The sequence below is a fragment of the Triticum urartu genome, chromosome 4 (assembly GCF_003073215.2).
Source record: "Triticum urartu cultivar G1812 chromosome 4, Tu2.1, whole genome shotgun sequence".
NCBI lineage: Eukaryota > Viridiplantae > Streptophyta > Magnoliopsida > Poales > Poaceae > Triticum > Triticum urartu.
This window is the reverse complement of record NC_053025.1, coordinates 598,805,710-598,813,617: the sequence shown is the minus strand read 5'-3', so window position 1 is coordinate 598,813,617 and position 7,908 is coordinate 598,805,710.

Below are 7,908 nucleotides of genomic sequence, written 5' to 3'. Positions count from 1 at the left end.
TCAGTCCAAACGACATGACCGTATACTCGTATAATCCATATTGCGTTGTGAACGCCGTCTTTGGTATGTCCTTCGCTCATATCTTCAACTGATGATACCCCGATCGTAAATCGATCTTTGAGAACACTTTAGCTCCTTGCAATTGATCAAACAGATCGTTGATCATCGGCAGTGGGTACTTGTTCTTTATCGTCACTTCATTCAAGGCTCGATAATCAACAACCATCCTTAGGGATTTATCCTTATTTTCAACCAAAAGTAATGGGGCTCCCCAAGGTGATGAACTTCTTCGGATGTATCCTTTCTCCAATAACTCCTTGATCTGTTTCTTAATTTCCTCCAGGTCATTTGCAGGCATCCGATAGGGTCTCTTGGATATTGGTCCTGTCCCTGGCAACAATTCTATCAAAAACTCAATGTCTCTGTCCGGTGGCATGCCTGGTAATTCCTTTGGGAAAACATCCGGGTAATCCTTTACTACCGGCACTTCCTCCTGAACAACTCCCGTAAGGGCATTCACTTGGCTCCTCCTAGGCACATGCCTAGACACATACTTAATCCTTTTTCCCTCCGAGGTGGTGAGATAAATCGACTTACTAGCACAGTCAATGCTTCCTTCATATTTTGACATCCAGTCCATACCCAATATCACATCCAATCCTTGCGACTCTAAGATAATTAGGTCGGATGGAAACACATGTGTGCCAATGGTTAAGGGTATCTGGTCACACCATCGGCTAGCCATATACTCTCCTCCAGGTGAACTCACTAAAAGAGGGGTCCTAAGGGTTTGGGTTGGCAGTTTAAACTTATCCACGAATCCCCTTGATATGTATGAATGCGATGCACCAGTATCGAAAAGTACAAGAGCGGTAGATGACTTAACCAAAAACTTACCTATTACCGTGTCCAGCTGCTCTACAACCTCCTCCATGTTAACGTGGTTCACTTGTCCTTTGTTGAATGGATTAGGCTTCTTCCCACCGCTTCCATTTCCGTTTCCATTCCTTCCTTCAGGGAAATCATTGGCATAGTGCCCTGTCTTCCCGCACTTAAAGTAGGTAACCTAACTTAGGTCTCTTTTGGCGGGTGTGGACGGGTTGGAGCGGTTCTGATTGTTGTTAGCTCCGTTCCCGTTCCCATTCTTAGCACCACTGTGGTTATGTGATCCTCCTCCAGTGTGGTTGTGACCTCCATGGTTATGAACAAGTCCTCCCGAGTTCGGGGTTAGGCGAGGCTTCTGCTGAGCTCCTAAGTTATACTTCCCTTGTCCATACTTCCTCTTGCGGCTCTCAATCTGCTGCTACTTCCCTTCAATCATAAGAGCCTTGTCTACCCACTCCTGGTAGTTGTTGAAGGTTGCTACCATCAACTGCATACTCATCTCATCATTCAGCCCTTCCATAAACTTCTCCTGCTTTGCGGCATTTGTGGCCACATCATCAGGGGCATAGCGTGATAACTTGCTAAACTCATCCACGTACTGAGCCACAGTACGGTTCCCCTGACGTAGGTTGCGGAACTCCCGCTTCTTCATCTGCATAGCTCCAGTTGAGACATGGGCTGTGCGGAAAGCTTGCTGAAACTGGTCCCAAGTGACATTGGCTACAGGAAAAGTGGCTGTGTAATTCTCCCACCATGAGGATGCCGGTCCATCCAATTGATGTGCGGCAAAGCGCACCCTCTCAGCATCTGTGCAACCTGTGGTGGTCAACTCCCTTCCAATACGGCGTAGCCAATCATCAACAACTATAGGCTCGGTGCTACTGGAAAACACCGGCGGATATAACCTTAGAAAACGGGCTAGGTTGTCCACTGGTGGTGGGTTGTTGTTGTTGTTGTTTCCCTGGTTCTGAACTAGTAATTGCATCAAGGCATTCTGCTGCTGGATCAACTGGGTGAGTTCTGGTGGGAAAGCAAAACCGGTGTCACATCTCGGAGGCATCTGATGGGTTTAGATGGAAGAGATTAGAATAGAAAAGGGGTCTAATGAGAAAACACTACCCATATGCACATGAGACAAACACAATCATTTCACTCAATCAATCAAGCAAGGGCATACAAATGGTCTAGAACTATCGCAAAAGTGCTCACTACTACTATATACATGGGGGAAATACTACTAATAGTTGGTGGTCATCTAGAAATTTTCATCGGTGGAAGACTCCATGATGTCTGCTCCAGCTTCGTCTTCAAAGTCATCATCACTAGGGTCGGAGTCGGTGCCGTCGATGATGATGCAGTCCTCGGGGTGTATTTCCTTGGGTTCTTCTTCTTCTATTGGTGCTGATCCTCCCATGAATACTCCGATCTTCTTGACTAGGTCGTCATTCTTCTCCAGTAGGGTCTTGATTTCCTCCTCATATCCATCACGTGTAAACTCGAGTTCTTCCTCTAGCTCGATGATCATAGTCTTCGCCTTGTTCAAGTCCATCATGTCCGCGCACATCTGGTTCTCCTAACGTCGAATGTGCTGGTTTAACTCCTGGATGAAAGCTGCAATGGATCTATCCTTCCTGGTGCTGATTACTTCCCATTGCTCGTCGCGGCGCCCACATATTTGGTAGATTGTGTCCTTAAGTTCCCTGTTGTAAACTTCTCCAATGCGTCCCATTGTAATGTGGGCTGCCATGCTCTTGCCTAGACTCCAGGTAGGTGCTTCGAAAGAAAACTCTATGGGTTTAGAAGTTGGCGAGAACGACCTTCCTGGAACTTGTACTTGAATCGTCCAGCACTCCTCTTCAGGTAAAGTGGCGTTGTACGTCCCGGTGAAGCTTGGTATTCCAATGTTCAAGTACCTAGTGACTTCCTTCAGGTGACGTCCAAAAGGTGTGTCTTCATCTGGTTGTGCAAACTTGTTCTTCATCTCCGCCATCCTAAAGAGTAGAAAGTGGAGAGGAGTCAGAAATGAGTAGAGAAGTGTGACCTAGTGTTTATCTTAGTGGTCGTGTCCTACACTCAGCGTGTGCTCTGATACCATCTTGTAGCGACCAGACCTCAGACGGTCCAATCTCTGTGCTCAGGTGTCATCCCTTGATCAGTAATGCTGACACCACACAGTGCTTGAAGGATTTACAACAGAGTAGCAATCACACACTTATTACATCGAATGTCTCAAAAGAGAACTTATTACAATAACATGGCTTAAGGCCATCTAATGCAATAACAACGGAAGGCTTGGAAGATAAAGTGAGTCCATCAACTCCAACGGCATAGCTGAGCTGCACGGCAACGACCTAACGGACCTTACTCCTCGTCTGAAAAGTCTGCAACATAATACGTTGCAGCCCGAAAACGGGTCAGCACATGGAATATGCTGGCAATATAACACAGTAGAGCAAGAACAGAATAATTCTATCACTACATGCATATATGGCTGGTGGAAAGCTGTATGGTTATAGTTTTTGCGAAAAGCCAATTTTTCCCTACAACAAAGGAATAGATTTTAATTTAACTATCATGGTGGTTGAAACATCATTGAGAAGGTACCCCCAACTCAATCCCAATTAAAGTGATTAACAACCCAACAATATTAATTAAACATGGTGAGATACATGCGATAACTCAAGTACTAGATACTCAAGAATTGTCCATAACCGGGGACACGGCTAACCATGATTAGATTGTACACTCTGCAGAGGTTTGCGCACTTTTCCCCACAAGACTCGATCGCCTCCGTTGGATTTCTCGCACTACATGGTGTTTGAGAAACGGATGACCGAGACACAGTCTTTCAGAAACATTAACTCTCTACTCCGGGCAGACCATACCAAACCTACAAAATCCACTACCTGCTGATCCACCTCTTCAAGAGCTTCACGTAACATACTCAACTATGCTAGAGCCCATAATAGCTTGTGGCTGCACGCGGAAGTTTCTAACATGAATCATCTTAGTTCCCTTTGAGCGTGGGTGGCGGTCCATAGGAAGATCACACGGGTACCCCGGGATTTCCAAAAATAAAACAGACAACACTAGGTTCCCCAGGTGCCTCAATCCACCCAGTTGTTTGATTAAGTTGCCACCTTAAGTTGAACCATTAATTAAGAATCTCACATCTGTCGTGGATTTCACTCAAACCCGAACCACGTCTACGAGCATAGCATGGCAATATAAGCAATACGTAGAAGTAACTCCCAAGGGTTTGAATATAACAGGGCAATAGGTTCTACCTCAGCAACTACTTCCCAACCCACAAGTTAATGACATCCTAATCATGCAATGTTTGAGGATTGGAACTAATGCACAAAAACTGGGTTTGGAAAGAGTATGATCAATGTGTTACTTGCCTTGCTGACGATCCGTGAATCCTAGAGACTCGTAGTAACACGCTTCACACTCCGGGAATTCTATCGCAAGCAAACAATAACATACATAAGTAACAAGCAACGATGCACAAGAAAAACTCAAATAAGAGAGGTTGACCAGAAAGTTCAATTTAAGAACTCTAGTTTGCAAAAAGAATCAAATCGAACAAAGCAACAAAACTCAACCGGCGAACGAAAGAAACTTCGTTTACTAATCTGAACTTAGGTCAAATTTTTACAGTAGCAAAAACTTTTTTGAGTTGATTAACCGGAAAGAGGGTTTCGAGACGAAACTCTAGGCGCTTGAATTGCCTGATTCCGATAAACGAGCGAAAAGATAAACAGAAACTAAGATCGGATCAGAAATCACGATCAGAAAAATCGCGGAATAAATCCGAAGAAAAAAGAAAAATGAAAAATAGATTAACGAATGAACGTTCGTTATCTGGATCTAGACGAAGAACACGTTCGTTAAAACGAACGAACGAACGAGCGAACGCTCGCTAATTAAATAAACCAGAGAAAAACCGATCTATAGAAAAACAAAATAACAAAAACTAGGGTTTTCTAAAAAAACCGAACGGTTTTCTTTGGAAAACCGGGGTGGCGGGGCGGCTACCTCGGCTCGGCTCCGGCGGGGCTCCGGCGGAACTCCGGCGCCGCGGTGGGGCGGCGTGGGGTGCGGGGCTGCGGCGGCGGGCGGCGACGGCTCCGGCGCGGCGCGGGCGGCGGCAATCGTCGGCGGCGCGGCGGCTGCAGGCGGCGGGGCGGGCGGTTGCGGGCGGTGGTGGCTGGGGCTCCAGGGGGGCTCCTGCGGGGTTATAAAGAGGGGGGGCAACTTAGGGAAGGGGGCGGCCTCGGGAGGCGTGTCCACCCTGGACACGGCGGCGGCGGCGGCTCTGATCGGGACTCCTGTCCCGATCCGGCTGGGGAGGCGGTGGCGCGGGCGGACCGGCCTGGCTGGGCTGGGCTTCGGCCCAGTCAGGCGCGTGTTTTTTTTTAAATTATTCCGCCGACATAAATAAAATCCAAGAAAAATAAATAAAAATCTAAAAATGCCAAAGCAAATTTTCACCGCCTAAATAAAATATTTAGGATGAGGTGAACATTTTCTTGGCTCCAAAATGCAATTTTCAAAACGTGCAATTTTTCTAACGCAAATAAAATCCAAATAAAATCCAATAAAGATTTTAATATTTTTCCTCCAATATTTCATTTATTTTGGAGAAGTCATATTATCTCCACTCATTTGATTTAATATGAAATATTTTTCGGAGAGAAAAATTATTAAAATCAAAATCCTCGTTTCATTATTTGATAGAAATCAAATATGAAAACCGGAAAAATCCCCAACTCTCTCCGTGGGTCCTTGAGTTGCTTAGGATTTCGAGGATTGCGGAACGGAAATGCAATAAATCATGATATGCATGGATGATCTATGTATAACATTCCAAATTGAAAATTTGGGATGTTACATACCTCCATCAAGAGGGCCCGAACCTGGGTAAACATCGTGTCCCCTGCCTCCTGTTACCGTCCGCCATTAGGATTGGGTCTAGGCTTAGGATTAGGATTGGGTCTTGTCCCCATACCTTTGACATTAGAAAAGCTTTAGCATACGAACTACATGATCTTGTGCTAGGCTTAGGATTGGGTCTTGTCCATCACATCATTCTCCTAATAATGTGATCCCGTTATCAATGACATCCAATGTCCATGGTCAGGAAACCGTAACCATCTATTGATCAACGAGCTAGTCAACTAGAGACTTACTAGGGACATGGTGTTGTCTATGTATCCACACATGTATCTGAGTTTCCTATCAATACAATTCTAGCATGGATAATAAACGATTATCATGAACAAGGAAATATAATAATAATCAATTTATTATTGCCTCTAGGGCATATTTCCAACACTCGCACAATGCAAGATGCCGTGATTCCACTAAGAGACCCTTGAGGGCGGTCACCGAACCCGTACAAATGGCAACCCTTGGGGGTGGTCATCAAACCCGTACACTTTGGCAACCCTTGGGGGCGGTCACCGGAACCCTTCAAATTGCTCGGCGTGATCTCCACAACCTAATTGGAGACCCCGACGCTTGCCTGGAGCTTTACACCACAATGATTGAGCTCCGAACACCAACAACCGTCTAGGGCGCCCAAGCACCCAAGAGGAACAAGCTCAAGGGTACCAAACACCCAAGAGTAATAAGCTTCTCAACTTGTAACTTCCACGTATCACCGTGGAGAACTCAAACTGATGCACCAAATGCAATGGCAAGGGAACACGGAGTTCCCAAGTCCTTCTCTCCCAAATCCCACCAAAGCAACTAATGCTAGGGAGGAAAATGAGAGGAAGAACAAGAAGGAGAACACCAAGAACTCCAAGATCTAGATCCAAGGGGTTCCCCTCACATAGAGGAGAAAGTGATTGGTGTAAATGTGGATCGAGATCTCCTCTCTTTTTTCCCTCAAAACTAGCAAGAATCCATGGAGGGATTGAGAGTTAGCAAGCTCAAAGAAGGTCAACAATGGGGGCAAAAACGAGCTCAAGAGATGGGGAACCATTGGGGAAGAAGACCCCCTTAAATAGGTCCCCACGAATCTGCCCGGTATGTGCAGAATAACATAGGAGCGGTACAACCGCTATGAGCACCGGTACAACCGTAACAGGCAATAAGCGGTACAACCGGCCCACAACCCCCCAACAACCGCACCACAACAGAGACGAGTCCGGTGGTAGAGCGGTACATGGACGGTACAACCTTCGGACCAATTCTGGGGCGGTACAACCGCTCCAAACACCGGTTGTATCGGTCAACCGGTACAACCTCTCTATGGGGTGGTACAACCTATCTGTGTAAAGCGGGCAATATCAAAACAGCCACAACTTTCGCATAGGAGCTCCGAATTCGACGAAATCAAGTTTGTTGGAAAGCTAGCGACAAGGGCTAACACAATCTTGATAGAAAAAGAAATAAGAATTAAATTATAAAAGGCCCATGAGAAACTGGAGAGAACCCTTTCTCGAATAAGACCGGTAAAACCTCCAACATCGAAAACGCAAAAGAAGATGCAAATGAAATCGGTTTTCGATGAACTCGAGCTTGTCAAGAAGATGACCATGAGATCCAAATCTCGCAAGGAGAAGAACCAAACAAGAACCAAGAGAGATGATGCAATGATGCAATGGATTGAGCTCTTGACGAACGATACGATCAAGCTACTGACTAGAGAGCCCCCTTGATAGTACGACAATCGATCCTACAACACGGTCTCCCAACTACCACCATGAGACCAGTAAAATAGAAAACCTATCAAGGGCAAACCTTTGTCTTGCACATTGTCCACTTGAGCTAGATGATGACGATCTTGACTTCCTCAAGTTGGACCACCTTTCTTGATTGTGTTGGCTCGATGAAGACTAGTTGATTGCTCCCTCATACTCCACTATGGGTGTCGGTGTCAAAACTGGCGGATCTCGGGTAGGGGGTCCCAAACTGTGCGTCTAGGCCGAATGGTAACAGGAGGCAAGGGACACAAAGTTTTACCCAGGTTCGGGCCCTCTTGATGGAGGTAAAACCCTACGTCCTGCT